This window comes from Apium graveolens, chromosome 2 (genome assembly GCF_009905375.1).
Source record: "Apium graveolens cultivar Ventura chromosome 2, ASM990537v1, whole genome shotgun sequence".
Taxonomy (NCBI): domain Eukaryota; kingdom Viridiplantae; phylum Streptophyta; class Magnoliopsida; order Apiales; family Apiaceae; genus Apium; species Apium graveolens.
Genome location: NC_133648.1, coordinates 169,528,240 through 169,546,474, shown reverse-complemented (window position 1 = coordinate 169,546,474; position 18,235 = coordinate 169,528,240). Strand labels below are relative to the sequence as shown.

The following is an 18,235-nucleotide window of genomic DNA, read 5'->3' as shown; positions in this document are numbered from 1 at the left end:
GGAAAGCCAATGTGGTGGCTGATGCCCTTAGTAAAAAGGAGAGACTCAAGAGGTTAATGTCTTTGGGAAAGTTGATAAGAGATTTTGAAAAAAAAAAAAATGGAAATAGATATGAAGGTAACCGGAGCCGGTACCGAAAAGCTGTTTGAGATTGCAATACAGTCCGAATTATCGGAAAAGAGCATATTGTGCCAGAGAAAGGTGATGAATGAAGGCAGAGAGACAACAAATAAATATGAGATTAATACCGAGAAAGAGGATAAGGGAATAATGAGGTATTCCTATAGAATTTGGGTTTCGAAAGTTCAAGAGCGTAAGGATGAGAACTTAGATGAGAGCCATAGTTTGAGGAATAAGATTTAGAGCAAACCCTGAACGTGATAGTCAGGGAGGTCGCCATCAAGATAGAAGGAACCCATGACATAATGGAGAGGAAAATGAGGATTTTAAATTAAAAGATGACCCCAATTATGGGGAGTAGGATGAAACATTTCATACTAAGGAAACAGAAAGTCGAGTAAGGAAAGGAGAACCGAGACGGTACTCCTATACGGCAATTCATGGACCTATCTAGACAGAACTTAGACTATTATCCCCAACCACCACCTTGAGGGGACAATGCGGCAGGAAATTCTTTCATGACCTTTAAATCGTTAAGCTCTCAGAGTTCCAAGGAACAGGTTGACCTAGTCGAGGCAAGAGCCTGGCTAAAGGAAATATAGGAATCATTTGAGATTCTAAATGATTGACGAATCACAAAAGACTGTTTTTATCACTCACCCTCCCAAGAGAGAGACCACCCGCTGGTGAAAGGCCAAGGAAGGCACGGAGCAAGAGATTATAATAAACTGATTAAAGTTCAGCCAATTGTTTTCGGGATCGTAATTCCCAAGGTTATGGAATAGTGTAAAAGCTTTAGAGCCAGAACAAAGGCAGACGAGTATGATGAATTATGAATCTAAGCTGTAAAAGTTGTTAAGATTCGTTCTGAAGACGCGAATCCAGAATGACGGGATATTTGAAATCAATGCTTATGTTGTGTTGGTTCGTGAAATAATGATAAGAGAAAGGAAAATAAAAAGGAATTGAAGTGGAAAGGAATAAAAAGGCAACAGAGTTTGAGGAATGATAAGGGAGTTGGGTATGAGGAAACCCTAAAGACTCCTATTAATAGAAATAGAAAAGTATATGATCGTCAGGATGAGGGTGATTCACCATGAGTTAAAGTTGACGGTTGAAGGCATAAGAGATGCATATAGTTTATCCCCTGTAAGTTGGGAGGATTCGAGGAAACCTTGAGATAATTCGAAGGATAAATAATGAGACGCGGATAGACTAAGGGGATAAGAAAGTAAGAAATTAAGAAAATTGGATGAAGGAAGTGACCTTCAAGAAGGTGAAGTGTAAGACCGGTGGCATGATACCCAGAAAGGGAGACGCCAGATATGAAAGATATCCCAACATTGAGGTGACTGTTGAGATAAACAACAAAAGTAAATAAGGAATTATTAAGAAGAAGTTCACGTTGAACACGACCAATATCTTCCAGAACATCCATGTTATCGTTACCAGATTAGGCAAGAAAAGCGGATAACCGTTGTTATCTTTTGGAGGCCATTTTGATTAACCTCATTTTGTATACAGATGTTATTGTGAAATTAGGCATTTACTATCGAGGTGGGAATGATTGAATAAGATACCCATATCAGGGATATATGACTTTATTTATCCATGGAAGGATGCTTGTACCTTTTTAAAGGTGGAATTAAGGATAGAACATCGGTAACTTAAAACGAATCCCAGGGGAATGCATAAAGGTTGGCATTTCACCCTTGATAGGGATAGTATGAGTTTTGACAGTATGATTGGGAAAGGGTTAAGGTAACAACAACCTTTAAGAATCAGTGGAGAAATTTTGCAGAAGTATATAGACAATGGTTCTACTATTAGTAAATGGTATTGTGATATGCCCTGTATCTAGGGAATACAGGAGGAACGATTGAAGGATAACCTTAGAGGTTTTATAAGGAAAAAGGTAATATTCAAAATTCTCAAGAATAGAAATGTGGATAAAGGAAATATGACGTAATTATAATGATGCCAAATGGGGCACGTGTTAAACCACGAGAAAGTATGGATCGAACCAGTAATGGTCGAAATTGTTCAGGGCAATTAGGACTTAAGATAAAAGATGTTCTAATTATGATTGAGAGTCAGTCATGACAGTGATTAACCTCTAAAGACTGAGGGGATAACTTATGGAAAAATGGAAATTTTTTTTTTCTCATCAGATATTAAAGAAAAGTATTTTCACATAAGCTGTGATTGAAATAAGGTAGAAAATTTATTTGGAGGTGGTTAAAATGACATTGACTGTAAGGAACTATTACTATCAGGAAAGGCCAAAGAGGTGGCCGACACTTTAACGGTAAAAGGAAAAATTATAGGCGCGTGTGCCAAAAGAATACAGCGATGATGGTTAAAAATGTGAAGGTTGAATTATGGTTTGAAAGATTGACATTCCTTCTGATGACTGTGCAATACCCAACCGTAATAGTAGTTGGTAAAGGTTTAAATTGTGTAATCGCCATGAACGGGCTATCTATCTTAGAAGGTCCTATCTTGAGATAAGCCAGGACCATGTTTCAAAAAGGACCAAACAAACCTTTGAGTTAAGTCTTCTATTGAAGGCATATGATTAAGAATGGTATTAACCTGCTATCGGTGCTTTGATTGAAACTCTTCTGCAATTTTATATGCTTCATGTCATGTATGTATGTCAGGATCAGGAGTGTTCTTTATGAATCAGGAATGGTGATTATGTTACCTCCTTAGAAGGATTTGATACGACATGGATAGATTCCGTATGGTTAGTTATTAAGACTTCATGGAAAATAAATGACTACAGTGGGTCAGTGGTGGACCATAGTAAGGCAGCAATGATTCTGCGAGTAATGAGCTGATTACAACCGTGAGAGTTGTATTGGAATGGGTGTTGAGATTGAGTACCACTAATCGGGTCGTGGTAGTGTATAAGTTATCATTGATAGACTAATTAAGTAGAGTATCTACCTAGTGAATATTTATTCTTTCTTATCAATAGAGAGCCGTATTATTATACGAGGAAGGTTGCGATGCGAGCATAGAATCCTAGTAACGGTGATATATAGAATGAGATCCCAGATTCGATTTTCGATGTCGAGGGAGTTTCAAAGGTGATTGTGTATAAGCTCGAGGAAGAGCATGGGTCCATAGAATGATGGACGGGATAGAGAAAATATTTAGGCACGTGAAATGCGATGCTATAATACTTGATGTTGATATAAATACATATATGTTTTGTTCTCCTATGACAAACCTCTATAGTTCAGAGGTAGGTTCCAAGCCAGATATTTTGTGGTTGTATATTTTTTCATATATACAATTCTCTTCAGTTCGTTCTTTTCTCTTCTTTTCATTTCATGTAAGCTGAGAAGAACAACCCTTCCAGAAGGGGAGGTATTGCCGAATGACTATCTATCTTTGTGATAGAAGCCTAGTAGGATACCACATGTTGTTTAATTGCTTGTCAAGTACTAAAGGCTGGCCACCTTCTGTACTAACTATGCGATATAACAAGTGTTCATGATCATAGTGATCTCTCAACAAATTCCTTTACTTCTATTTGATTGATCAAATTTTGGAAAATAGAAACAACTGAAAAAGGAGTAATAAAGTGGTGGTAGTATGCGGAATGGGAACACATTCGTGATACTAAGGTTGACGTGGTTATTAAAAGGTTATAGAACGCTAACAAGCAAAAGTATAACCCGTATAATATTAGGAACGGAAGGTAGTAGCGATTACGAACTGGAAAAGAATGGGTATTGAGAAGCAGAAGCTCTAATGATAAAAGCTATAATGAGAGTCTGTGCAATAGACTTGAAAGAATTTGGAATGATCACTTAATTCGGATTGAGTTATCTTACGACAATAGATCATATGTCATTATCGAGATGTCGCCTTATGAGATTCTTGAGGGAAGATAATGTCGATCTCCCTTATGTTAGGATGAAGTTGTAGAGCGTAAGATGCTCGGACCCGCAGTAGTCCAAAGGACCAAGGATATGATAGATCTAATCAGAGGACGGCTGGTAGTAGCCCAAGATGGACATGATAAGTATGTTGATTTGACACGAAAGGATAAAGAGTATGAAATAGGGGACCTAGTAATGATATAGGTATCCCTTGGAAAGGATTGATGAGGTTCGGAAAGAAAGGAAAGCTAAGTCTACAATTTGTTGGACCCTTGGATATATTAAGACGTTTGGGAAGTTAGCATATGAGCTAGCCCTAACCCCGAACATGTAGCAGGTCGTAACGTGTTTCATGTATCAATGTTAAGGAAGTGTAATTCAGATGCCAGATAAATAGAGGCATATGAGCGCATAGATATGCAACCCGACGTAACCTATATGGAGCAACTAGAAAGGGTTATAGATCGAAAAGGGACAAGTGCTTAGGAGAAGGGTTATCAAACTAGTCAGAGTTTGATGGTAGAACCACAATGTGGGAAAATTGACTCGAGAGTTAGAAAGTGCAATGCAAAGAGAGTATCCCTATTTATTTCTATCTGATTCCGGGACGGAATCCTTTTAAGAAGGGGAGACTATAATAACCCCAATTTTTGGAAATTTTTGAAACCCTTATGAATAGTGTTTTTGCTGAATGAGAAAACTGTTCATGCCACGCTATGTAGGGGTTCTGTTATTGATCTTATGGGATATTATTAGTACTCTATGAAGTATATAAGTGTATGTAAAGATCGTCAGAATCCAATTCCGAACACTTTGGTTTTTCCCGGAAATCCACAAGATACGGAGAGAATTGAGTATAAGGTAACAGGATAAAAAGGATTTAAATTAAAGGATTATAATAGAGGATCATAAAAAGGAATATAATGTATTGAGAAAGGTTAAGGGAACCTAAGTAATAAGATCCCGGGTATGATCCTCAAACGATAAACAAGAACGAAAGATAAGCGAACCGTACAACAGATCAGCGGTCATTAGGCAAACGATTAGGAAGCTAATCAAAGGGTTTAATGGGAGTGATGTCATCCAACCAATAGAAAGGAGACAAGGAAGGGAGGATGACATCATAAGGGTGACATAAGCATGACATGGAAGAAGGGAGGTGTGGTTGATTAAGGACCACACAAATTCAAGGGCAAGGTGGTAATTTGCTAAATCAAAAACAAAACCAAGCCAACCAACTAGCAAATCATTTCATCAAAAAAATCAAAAAAAATCAGCCAAGGCATTGTTCTTCATATTAGCTCTCGGCTTTTTGCCTTTTTCAAAGAAAAAAATTTCCAAAATCAAGATCCAAGCATCCTTAATTGGTAAGAAAATTCCCTAACCATCTTTATGCTTAGTTATGGCTATATCATGAGTTTAAGCCATTAATTCTTTCTCTAGCTTCTCCATTTAATCAATGAAGAAGACAATGAATAGTGTTTTCAAGTTTTTAACTTGAACTTTTTCTTGTTTTCTTAAAGATCCAAGCTTTCCTAAGGCTTCTCCAAGCTTCTTAAGGCTTCCTAGCTCAACCCACCACTTCAAGGAAGGTATACCATTTTCAAACCCTAGGTTCATATATATTATAAGGTGATTTTGATGAGTAGGATGTTATTGTAGTTGTTGTTATGATTAGAGTTTGAGATTTGGAATGGTAGTGAAATGAAATGGTAATTTTGTGGTTTTGATTTAAAGAAACTTAAGAATGATTAAAGTAAAGTTTAAGCATAAGTATGAATGGTTAAATTGAATTGGTTGGGGTTGTTATGATGTGATAAGGATGGGTGTTTGTTGTGTGTTGGATTTGAGGATGGTTTGTGTTGATTGTGGATAGTTTAAAAAATGGGAAATCGCGTAAACATAGCCGTTGTAACGTCCGATTTTCTTTGGACTGTTTTTGTGCATAGCATTAGGACCCGAGACCCCCTGCTAAATTGTGACCACTGCCATGTTTAGATAGCTCATGTTACGAGCTTCGTTTTGATATGTAGTTCGTTCGATTCCGATTTACGGTTTAGGAGAAACGACCGTTTCAAGTAACGGCGTTTCGCGGACGAAACTTTTTCCCTCGCCTTACTTTGAAACATAGGTTAAAGACCAAAAAGGGTTAATTAATGTGTGAAACATTTATGGTAAGTGCGTTAGGCAGTTGGTAAGACACTCGCGAAGGAATCGCTTTAAAACTCGTAAAGGTTAAATTATTAAAAATGGTGGAGCCGAGGGTACCCGAGTGACTTAAGCGAATCAGTGAGCGCAAAACGAGCGTTAGAGTCTAAGTTAGTTAAAGTATAGATTAACAAGTGACTTTGGTTTAATTCCAACTTACTTGTTGCTTATAGGTTACCAGACTCGTCCCGAGCCATTCGTAACCCCCAGTCGCTCAGGCAAGTTTTCTACCCGTTATACTGTTGTTGTGATGAATATATGTATATGCATTATCTTGCGATAGATGCATGTTGGTTAATTAGCAAATGTTGCGATATATTGAAGCATGCTGATATGGTATATATATGCATGCCTGTTTCGTATTCTTGATTTATATATCTGTTGGTTCAAATGCTTATTCGTTGCATAATACCTATGCTAGAGATAAGCGGTATTTGCGTATACCCTTAGTATAGGGACCCAAAGGTGGAAATATTTTCTAAAACCGGGAGTCGAGGATCCCGAGTAGATTTTGTATATATGGATATATATATATATACTTATATATATATATATATGGGCATAGTTTTCAAAACTATTAATCGAATAAGGTTTATTCGATTACTTTAACTTTATTTTATTATTGAATATTATTTCGAATATTATTCGAAGGCGTATGACTCCTTTATATTAAATGAATATTATTTTGAATATTCATTTGAGGATGTATGACTCCTTTATTTTATTTAATGAATATTATTTATAATATTCATTCGAGGTATTATGACTCAGCTTATTTTATTTATTGAATATTATTTGAATATTCATTTGAGGATGTATGACTCCTTTATTTTATTTAATGAATATTATTTATAATATTCATTCGAGGTATTATGACTCAGCTTATTTTATTTATTGAATATTATTTGAATATTCATTTGAGGATCTATGACTCCGATTATTTGCTGAAATATATTCTTTATTTTATTAAAGAATAAGGTGTAAATAATCAAACTTATTTTCGATTATTCAAATAAAGATAATACTTTCATATAAGTATATCTTTGGTTATTTAATACTCGTTTCAAATATAAATTTTAATACTTCTACTTCAATTATTTTTTTTTATAAAGATTATTCTTTATGGGAATATTATTTAATTAATAATATTCAGATATTTTCTAATATTCTGGGGACTGATTTACTTCATTAAATCAGCTTTACTCCAAACACTCTTTAAAGTGTTTTCGAGTCTTCAAAGTGATTTTTAAAAGTCAGAGCGGATCCCAAAACTCATTTTTATATTTAAGATCTTCCTTTTTAAGGGGATTTAAATACTCGCTCAAAACCTGGGGAATCCGGCTCTGTGGTGTATTTTATATTCGCAACAAGGTTGCAGATTTGGTAAATGAATTGATTACTTGCCCAACGTTCGGGAAGTAAGCCCCTCTCATTGAGTCGGCATAAGCGACAGGCCGGGGTACGGTCTATTATTGTGTAAGTGGCTTAGTGGGAGTCCATCAAATGCATAAGTGGCTGAGTGGCAGTCCAGCATAGGTCTTAATTATGACCAGGGTGATGACCAGTGGGGAATTCGTCCATCTACTAGTAGAAAAGGTTACTTATTGGTATCTTTGCCTGATCAGCGAGATATCGGGTTTATGCCAAAATTCTTTTCCTTTCCAAAATTCATTGGATGTTTCAAACTCTGTTCATACTTTACATAACAGAGGTTCCAGGAAATGTTTAAGAGATATATATGTGGATATATATATATCGGGACTAAATAAAGTATCTCGTAACTTTATTTCATTCAATAATATTTCAAAGATTGAATCTATTCAAATCTTGTCTTGTAGTCTCATCTATGTGATGAACTTTTGAAACTGATTATAACTTGAACGGTGGTAGTTCAAGTAGTATTGGGAAAGATATAAGTATATTGGGGTATTTGGTAACCTCATCTTTTAAACTTATATCTAATTAATAATTGTCTTATGAATGACAAAGATTTTCAGAAAAACGTTGAGACAAGGTTAGATATATGAGATCACCTTGCAACGATATTTTTTTATACAGTTATACACTGGGACTTTGTGTATATTATGCATGGAAGAGGACTTCCAATATTTTGAAAAGTATATATGTATATATACTGAATATTTTGCGACTTCATCGCATTAAGATATCAAACTTGGTTCATTTCTTTTGACCAAGACTTTCAGGAGTATTATGAGTAGGCTCATATATTGTAAATCATTATACATATTATTTTGGTGGGCTTGCTGCTCACCCTTGCTATATTTCTTCATCACACAACAACAGTTAGGAGAGATGGCCAGACTCCAGCAGACCCAGCGCAAGCGCGTGGGAAGCGTCCCGCGTCTTCCCGCTGATATTGTAGCTGCTATAGCTGCAGAGGTAGATCCATTGTAGTTTAGACCATCTACTTTTGAGAATCCAATTATGTATAATTATAACTTGTGGCAGATAATGGCAATTAACTGTAAATTATCAAGTAATCATTTTGGGTTGTAATAATTTTAAATTGTGGATTCAAAGACTTGTACTTATTTCAATTTCATCTCTGAGACTATAACGAGTTGTGGTGTGTGTTAGTGTGGGGTCACAGCATGAGGGTATTTATTATTAATTAAGTAAAGTGATATTGTGGAAAGAAAGACCGTGACAACCCGGATTCCCGACCCCGGATCTGGGGGTGTTACAATGACCCGGAGTGGGGGATCCAGGAGTAAAAACTTTGATGACCGACAGAAAGGGGGTTACCATCAGGACAAGAAGTTCAAGCAAAACCAACAGAACCAAGAAAGACAAACTACTCCAGTTTTTCAGAGACTCGGTCCTAAGCCGGAGTCCAAGAGCGATCCAGGACCCGCGAAGCAGCCCCGGGAGCCGAAGCAGGGACCGGACTGGACTCCTCTCAACATGACCCGGGAAGAAATCTTGAAGGAGGTAAAAGACAAACCTTTCTATTATCTCCGGAGAGCAGGCCTTATAATAGGCAGTACGATTATCATGAGACCCATGGCCACAAGACTGAGAACTGCTTATCACTCAAGTACTTCATTGAGGACAAGTGAAGAAAGGAAATATGAATAAGTACTTAGTCTGGGACAACAACAACAGAGGGGAGGCGCAGATGAAAGGAAAGAACGTAGTTAATGTAGTCCTAAGAGGCTCCCACTCCCCACCTCGGAGCCCGAACTTTGATGAAGAAGTGCTCTCAATCCAATCACTCCCAGATCTGGTGATATCCTTTAGCAGTATGGACTATGAAGGAGTCAACCCTCAGCTTTAATTGTCACCGTGGACATCTTTGATAACGAAGTAAGAAGAATGTTGATAGATAATGGTTCCTCGGTAAATATTCTCTTCAAGCACACGGTGGATCGAATACAGTTAGGGAGCGTTCGCTAAAATGATTGCCGGGAGGATCCACTCTATGAGTTCGGACACAACTTAGTCCCGATCCAAGGGACTTTATATCTACCTGTCATTTTTGCAACTACTCCTAACCAAGTAACTCATGTCATAAAGTTCTATTTCATCAACACTCCATCATACAATGGAATCATCGACAGGTCAGCTCTAACCATGATGCAAGCGATAACTTTAATCTCCCATCTCAAAATCATGTTCCCAGCCCCGACAGGAGTCGGGGAGATAAAAGGAGATTATGGAGTTGCTGAAACATGTTATAGCCAAGGGTTAGTCATGGAAGAAACCCACCAGGACAACAAAAGGAAGGCCACAGTCCTTCACAAACAGCAAAGCATCAAGAAGCACTGACCCCGGCCAAGTACAGAAACAACAAAAGAAGTATAACTCATTGAATCAAGTCCGGACCCAGAAGCAAGCATACCAAGTCCAGAGGGACCGACAAGTAACCAAGTCATGGTAGTCGACAAGCCAAATCAGGTCCTAGGCAAAGCCAGTCCTACCATGCAAGCAACCAGAGACAAAGGATCAAAACAAGTCAACTTATACTTGAAGAAGAACTCTGAAGCCCGGATTCATCAAATGGTCTCAACCAAAGAACAAGCAAAAATCGAGGTAGCAGTTGAAACGGAAGAAGCCCAGGTTGATGAGAGCAGTCCTAACAAAAAGGTGAAAGTTGGGTCAGGACTCGAGGAGTCCTTCAGAGAAAGACTAGTGTCCTTACTCCAGGATTATAAAGATGTGTTTTCCTGGAGTCCAAGAGACATGCTCGGACTACATGAGTCCATAGCAATGCACAGCTTGGATGTTAACCTCAATAGAAAACCCGTCAAGCAGAAGCGAAAGAATTTCTCCCCGGAGAGGCAAAGGGCCATAGACGAAGAAGTGGATAAGTTACTTAAAGCAGGAATCATCAAAGAAATCAAATACCCGGAGTGGCTAGCTAATGTTGTCATGGTGAAGAAGTCCAACGGCAAATGGAGAATATGTGTGGACTACACTGATTTGAATGATGCATGCCCCAAGGACCCATACCTTCTCCCTAATATTGATCAATTGATAGATGCCACCTCCGGAAACATCATGCTAAGTTTCATGGACGCCTTCTCCGGGTACAACCAGATCAAGATGAACCCGAAGGACATACCTAAGACAGCATTCATAACTCACAAAGCAGTTAATGCTTATGTGATGTTACCATTCGGACTGACAAGCGCAGGATCCACTTACCAAAGAGCCATGAATAAGATATTCAAGTCCCAAATCGGGAGGAACTTGGAGTTCTATGTCGGTGACATGATTTCAAAATCAACAACTATACCAGGACACGTAGAAGATCTGAAAGAATACTTTGACTACCTGAGGAAGAATCAACTTAAGCTGAATTCGGAGAAATGTACCTTCAGAGTAGGAGCAGGCAAGTTCTTAGGATTCCTGATCAGCAACCCAGGAATAGAAGCTAATCTGGAGAAGATAAAAGCAATCTAGGAGATGAGATCTCCCAGGACCCAGAAAGATGTGCAGAAGCTAGCAGGTTCCCTAGCAGCACCAAGGAGATTCGTCTCCAAACTAGCAGAGAGGTGCTTACCATTCTTTGATTTAATCAAGGGGGAAAGCAACAAGAAAGAGGTAAACTGGAGTCCGGAGTGCCAAAAGGCATTTGAGGAAACCAAGTCCTACCTCTCTCAGCCACCAGTCCTAACTAAAGCTCAACCAGGAGAGTCTCTCTACTTATACTTATCAGTGGGAGCACAAGCAGTATGAGTTGCCCTAATTAGGAAAGAAAATGGAAAACAGCAACCAGTTTACTATGTAAGCCAAGTTCTTAAAGATGCGAAAACTAGATACCCAAGACTGGAGAAGTTTGCCTTCGCCTTAGTAACAACTTCAAGAAAACTCAAACACTACTTCCAAGGAAGAGAAATCAGAGTGGTCACAAATCAGCCTCTTAGAAAGATAATTCACAAGCCAGATGTCTCGGGAAGGCTAGTCAATTGGGATATGGAGTTAAGCCAGTTCAACTTAAGCTTCATTCCCAAGACAGCCATTAAAGCTCAAGCACTTGCAGATTTCATAATCGAATGCAACTTCCCGGAAGAGAACCAAAACCAATGAACATAGATCCGGAGACAAACCAAGATGCAAATCCGGGAGCCTGGACCTTGAAAGTAGATGGTTCTTCAACAGCCGAGAGGTCGGGAGCCGGACTCACACTAAAAAGTCATGAAGGATTCACCATTCAAACAGCTACATCTTTCAGTTTCCCGCCAACCAACAACCAGGAGGAATATGAGGCACTGATTGCAAGACTAAAGCTCTCCAGGACTCTTAGGGTCCAGGACTTAAAAATCTATAGCGACTCCCAGATAGTGGTCAAGCAAATAAATGGGGAATACATAGCAAAGGACCCCATTCTGGAAAAGTATCAAGCACTGGTTCAAAGTTACCTAACCTCAATCCCAAAGCATCAAGTCCTTCAGATATGTCGAGAAGAAAACGAAGAAGCGGACATTTTATTCAAGTTATTCCGGAACTCATCGGACCTGGACTGCTCAGTTTACTTCGAAGAACTCCACAAACCATCTATTGATTCTGAAGAAGTCTTCGAGATAGAAAGCAACCAGAACTGGATGACTCATTTCATCAACTACTTAGAAAAAGGAGAACTCCCAGAAGACAAAGGAAAGGCCCAAAGACTGAAAGCCAAAGCAACCAAGTTCTTCCTTGAAGAAGGACTACTATACCGCAAGACTTTCTCATCTCCTATCCTAAAATGCATTAGCCCAGAAGAAGCAAAATACTGTTTGATGGAAGTCCATGAAGGAATATGTGGAGATCACATGTCCGCAAAGTCCCTAGCTCATAAGATCATAAGACAAGGCTACTACTGGCCAATTATTCATTAGGATGCATTAGAATTCGTGAAAAAATACAAGGAATGCCAGCTCTTCAGCAACGTATCCCAGATCAGCCCAGTCCTACCTTCCTCAGTCCTATCACCAATCCCCTTTGTCGTCTGAGGTATTGACATGATGGGACCCTTTCCCCGGGCCAAAGAAGATCCTAGGTACTTGTTAGTCTCAATTGATTACATGACCAAATGGGTTGAAGCGAAAGCAATGAGGACCATAAATCAGCAAGACTGCATAAAGTTTATGAACAATATTTTGATGAGGTTCGGGATTCCAAGAGTCCTAGTATCAGATAATGGACCACAGTTCATCGGATCAGAATTCGAGCCCTACCTCTAATAGCGCGAGATCAAGCACAAAAAGTCATATCCCCAAGGAAATGGGCAAGTAGAAGTCACCAACAGAATCCTACTCCGGGGTATTGAGAAGAGACTTAAAGAGAGCAAAAGCGAATGGCCAGAATAACTGCCAAGCATACTATGGTCCTACAGAACAAGCCCTGGGACAAGCACCGGAGAGACTCCATTCAAACTAGCTTATGGCATAGAAGCAATGCTTCCTATTGAAGTGGGATCTCCTTCTTGTAACGACTGGGAAATTTACGTTTATATTATATCATAATCATAATAAATAAGGTGTGTTAATGTGTCATTTATGTGTGATTATCTGTTAAACCCTAATTATTACGTGTTATGTGCATTCTGTGTCATTTCTGTATTTTCAAGATATTTTTCAGATATTTTATTGTGCATTCATCGCTTTCATTTCAAACGTTTTACGACCCAAACTATGATTTTAAAGCCAGTATTTCAAATAAAATAATGGGTATTATTTTTCATCAAACGGCTTTCACCATCGCATTATTCTGAACATCTAAATATTTTATAAATTTTCTCGTTTTACGAAAAATGACTTTTCCGGGCCTCATTGGGTGTCAAAAACCCCACAAAAATCACATTTTTATTTTTATAAAATTATAGGACTTTCATTTATATTATTTCTTTGCATTTTTACAATATTCACAATTTTTGGAAAATTTTGGCATATATATTGCATATATAAAATATTTATAAATTAAATTTTAATACTCAAAAATTATAAAATTAGGGGCCTATAAATTATAAAAAGTGTAGAATTAGGGCCTTAATTTTAATTAGGAGCATTAATTTTACTACTATAATTAGCCTAATTTTTATTTAATTAATCATAATTATTAATTAAAAATCAGAAAAATACCCAAAATTCTCTGCAGTCGGGTTAGGGTTTGTAATTCGGGTCAAGAAATCGAGCAGTGATTCTGATCAGTTTTTGGCATCGTTTACAGTCATGTAAGTACTCAAAACGAAGCTCTTGAAGTGTTCTTTCGGTTTGTATCATCAATTTCATGTTTAAATCAGTCTATTTTTTATTTCGATTCTAGGGTTCATAGTTGTGATTTGGGGATTTTAGTTATAGGAGTTGTTGAATGATTTTGATTACTGATATAGATTCTCTGTGTTGCAAGCAATCGATTGGTACTAATTAATTGAACAAACGATACTTAAATCGATGAATTCGATTTCTAGGGTTTATGTCAGATTTTCAAAATACAACTCGATGAAATCTATGAATCTGTGGTTCCTGAAAGGTTAGGGTTATGATTGTATATGTTCTTAGCTTTGATTTGCACTATTAAACGTTCAATTTCATGTACGATTCTGCAAATTCGATTTTTTGGCCGGAGTTCATGATGGTTTGATCGGAGATAAAGTTTTAGTGATGTTTATGGTATGTTTTGGCCGTAGTTGAGTTGCTGCAGTTGTGTGGAATTGAAACCCAGTAAAAACCACACCAAACGGTGTTGTTTTTTGCCTGATTTTGACTCGCCGGAATCCTAACCGGTGGCCGGATTCTGGAAAAATCCGGTCATGTTCTTCATGACCCGGATGGTGACCAGGTTGACCCGTTTGTCAACCCGATTTTGATCTGTTTTGTCAGATGGTTGGTTTCTGACATATGTTTCTGGATTTTTAATTTTATTTTATTAATTTTGAAAATCAGATTTATTTATTTTATAAATTGATTAATTAATTATTTAATTAATTGATTTATATTATAAAAAATTCTGAATTATTTTCTAAAAATCAGATTGAATTATTTTCTTAATTATTTATTATTTATTTATTATTTATTAACTATTTATTAATTACTTAAAAATGATTAATTATTTTGATAATTAATCAAATAATTTTCAATAAATAGCAATAAATTCATTTTAATTCCAAAAATTATAGAAAAATCATTTTTAATTCTGATTTTTCATAAATAATGATTTAAAAATTATTTTTGAGTTTTAAAAATTAGTAATAATTATTTATAGTGAATAAAAATTGGAATTATCAGTGTTTAATGGATAATAATTCAACCGTTAGTCCAAGTCGAGTGAAACGAAAGCCTGTTGACTCAGAAAAATGAATTCTTTTCATTAAAAATAATATCAAAGCTTAATTTCTTCTAAAAATTAGTTGATTTTGTTACTTGTTTGATTATCAGTCGCAATGCGTGACCGAGACGAGTCCGAAAATTCCGAAAAAATGGGAAACGAGTCAGATAACGATCAGTTGAGCGATCAGCGAGTCGATTTTGGTTCTAAAAATTATTTTAACTATAAAAATGATTATTTGCATTTGTGTAGTACGTGGTTAATTGAGTCTTATTTGCTAATAAATAATACATGAGTTAGTCATAAGCGCATGGGTAGATGTTAGGAACGGTGTAAAGTCGATTCAAGATGCAATTGAAGTACTAAATGACTTAACCAGTCTATTTTGCTAACAGAAGCTAAGCCAACCAGGCAGGTTGAGTCGGTATTAGTCAAAGGTGATCGAAGAAAGTGATCTAATTGCAGCGAGTCGCGCAGAAGGCAAGTTCTTCCCCTATTCTACTTTCAAAATAGTGACATTTCTTCAGATGTTTATCAAATTTGCACTCTTTTGATTCTTGTTCTTATTCACTGATACACACTTGTTATTCCTTTGTTCATATTTCATTTCGATTCTTGATTTCTACGTTCCTTTGAATTCCTGATTCATATTCCATTGATGATACATTGAGATTGATATATTCTGGTGTTTAGAATATATCAAAGCATACCGATTGTTCCGGTTGCTAAGCGATGGACTGGATAATGTTATTTTTTTGGGATTGAGTGTGTCTTAATCCTGAGGACCGGGATTTGACTGGTGCCTCGACATGGGCCGTAGTGCCTGGGTACCCGACTGGATCTATATATTAAGATATAGATCTGCATTATATTCTGACTGATCAGCAGAATATAGATGCGAACTTGTGTCCAGTTTAGTTCATTTGTACTCGCCAGTAATGGCCTTCTTTCTATTCTCGTGGGGGTTATATCTTTGCAGATATACCCGGGATTACGGATTCATTTAAAATGCTTTAACACTGTTTATATTTTGTGGACTTGTTGAGCAATTTTTGGCTCACCCCTTTTTGTTGTTATTCACCTTATTATTTTCAGTTAAGAAGGAATATGAAACCCATCAGGACTCGAGTGGTAAAGAAGCGGGTCAAGCCTCGGGATCCTCTCATACCCAAGGTGTTGATCCCAATCTAGGAAGAAAGTTTTGAGTTGCCCGAACAGGTGGATTGTTGATAGATAGTGTGTGTGTTTGAATAAAAGTTGAACTTAGTTTAAAATGAATTAGACAATGGTCTGTAATAAAGAGAGGTGAGATTTTGAATTTGGTTTTGTAATAAAGTAGTTAGTGGTTCTTATTTTCATACTTCAACCTAAAAAGATCTCGATTAGTGTCTAAAGGGGTTTAATTTCATTTCTTTATTATTTGTTAATCAGATTGTACAGGTTTGGTGATTAGCTAGTAACCCCCAGACTTATACCCCGGGTCTGGAGGGCGTTACAGGTTTGGCATCAGAGCTATAGGTTTGGTCCCTGAAAACAAGAACATTAGGGTTAAGATAAGATAGGGAGAGCACATAGGATAGAAATGGTCAAATAGGAAAAATAGTGTTAGGATTTAGGTCAGATTAGAATAGGGAAGTGTAAATCTTAGGATTGTTTAGTGACTTTTCTTTTCTTGGTATATTATCAGATGGCATCTTCTGGTTATTCTGCGTCTTCTGAGAGGACAGTCACCGGGCCAGCAGCACGAGTTATACCTCCAGTATCTGAGTATATGTTTCCTCCTCTACCACCTCCACCACCATTGCCACAGGAGCCGGTACCACCAGTACAGGGGATAGTTCATGACCCCATAGAGATGTTTGATCCATTTGAGTTCTTTGAGCCGATGGTTCCTTTACTAGTTGAGCACCAGTTTATACCGGGTATTGAGAAGGATTTACCACCACCACCATTGTTACCTCCTATACCAGTGCATGCCCCAGAGTCAGATGTGTTTCAGATGATTCCAGTCGTGGGGATGGGAGAGCATGATGTGGATCTACCGTTAGGTTTACCATAGCAGGTTGCAGGTATACCGAGGGTTCCATCATAGGAGTCAGTAGGTCAGGTTGCACAGCCGCATATGGTTCCATACCATGAGTACAGGGTTATGAGGGATGATGTGGAGTATTGGTGGACACAGTGTCGAGAGATCGTGTATTTGTTTGACCAGAGGGGCAGAGGACCGTTAGCGGCCCTACAGCCGGATTACTATATGAGACAGCGCTTGCAGTCAGTGTTGATGAGTGCCACTTGGGAGCTTGATGATTTGACCCATGAGGGACCACCTTCTTTCGCAGAGTTCTGCAGGATATTCCGCTTGACACAGACCTTGGTCCAGGCACTTAGAGAGGAGCTTAGGCGTATTCCGCCTGGGTTTTGAGACAGTGACTTCAGAGTACAGATGTATATAGAGGCAGCATAGTATAACCTAGTGAGTAGTGTGTATGTGTGTACTAGTAGTTTAACCTGTAGTAGTAGTTGGCCTGTAGTGGTAGTATGACTTGTAGCCGAAGTGATTACCAGTAGCACGAGACCTTTTGTATCAAGCATTTACACCTGGAGCTGGTGTCACATATATATAAGATGAACTTTTTCAATTTCTTTTATTTAAATTTCAATCTTTACAGTTTTACAGCATTTACTTTCACTTTATTGTTTTACAGCTTTTCCTATCATAATTCCTGTTGAAAAAAAAAAGAACAACCATTTTATTTAACTGTTTACATTTCCAGTTTTTACATTCAGCAACTGTTTTCTTTATATAAACCATGTTATTAATACAGGATAAATTGTTTTCCTTACATATTGTCAATTGTTTATTAAACTGTTAAAGAAATATCATCTGTTTTATTATCAGAAGAAGATGGCACCAAAAAGAAAGACTAGGGATGAGACCTCTAACAGCAATTTCGAAGGTCAGACTAATGAGACCATGAACCAAATGTTCCATCTGATGCAACAACAGATGGTAATGATGCAGCAGCAGATGCAGCATCAACAACAGCAGATACAACAACAAATGTTACAGCAGCCACCTCGTCTTGGAGCCTCAACTACCACCAACATTACCTATTGTAACTTTTAAGCAGTTTCAGTCAGTTAAACCTCCAGAATTTGAAGGATCTACTGATCCTATTAAAGCTACCACCTGGTTAAAAGAGATAGAGAAAGCATTTGCACTAGTAAAGATAAGTGAA

General features: G+C 37.6%; 1 protein-coding gene across 10 annotated transcripts in view; it reads right to left on the bottom strand.

Moving 5' to 3' along the window:
- Positions 1–18,235, bottom strand: part of LOC141707987 (uncharacterized) — an 83,414-nt gene that overhangs the window by 47,291 nt on the left and 17,888 nt on the right. For 2 of the 10 annotated variants that reach the window (XR_012569257.1, XR_012569262.1), the window contains exon 4: positions 17,915–18,186. The exons of 6 other annotated variants lie outside the window; for them this stretch is intronic. The gene's annotated coding sequence lies outside the window, so the exon portion shown is untranslated. Of the gene's footprint in view, positions 1–8,310; positions 8,617–17,914; positions 18,187–18,235 lie in introns of those variants that run through there. 2 more of the 10 variants (XR_012569254.1, XR_012569253.1) reach the window with 2 other exon arrangements.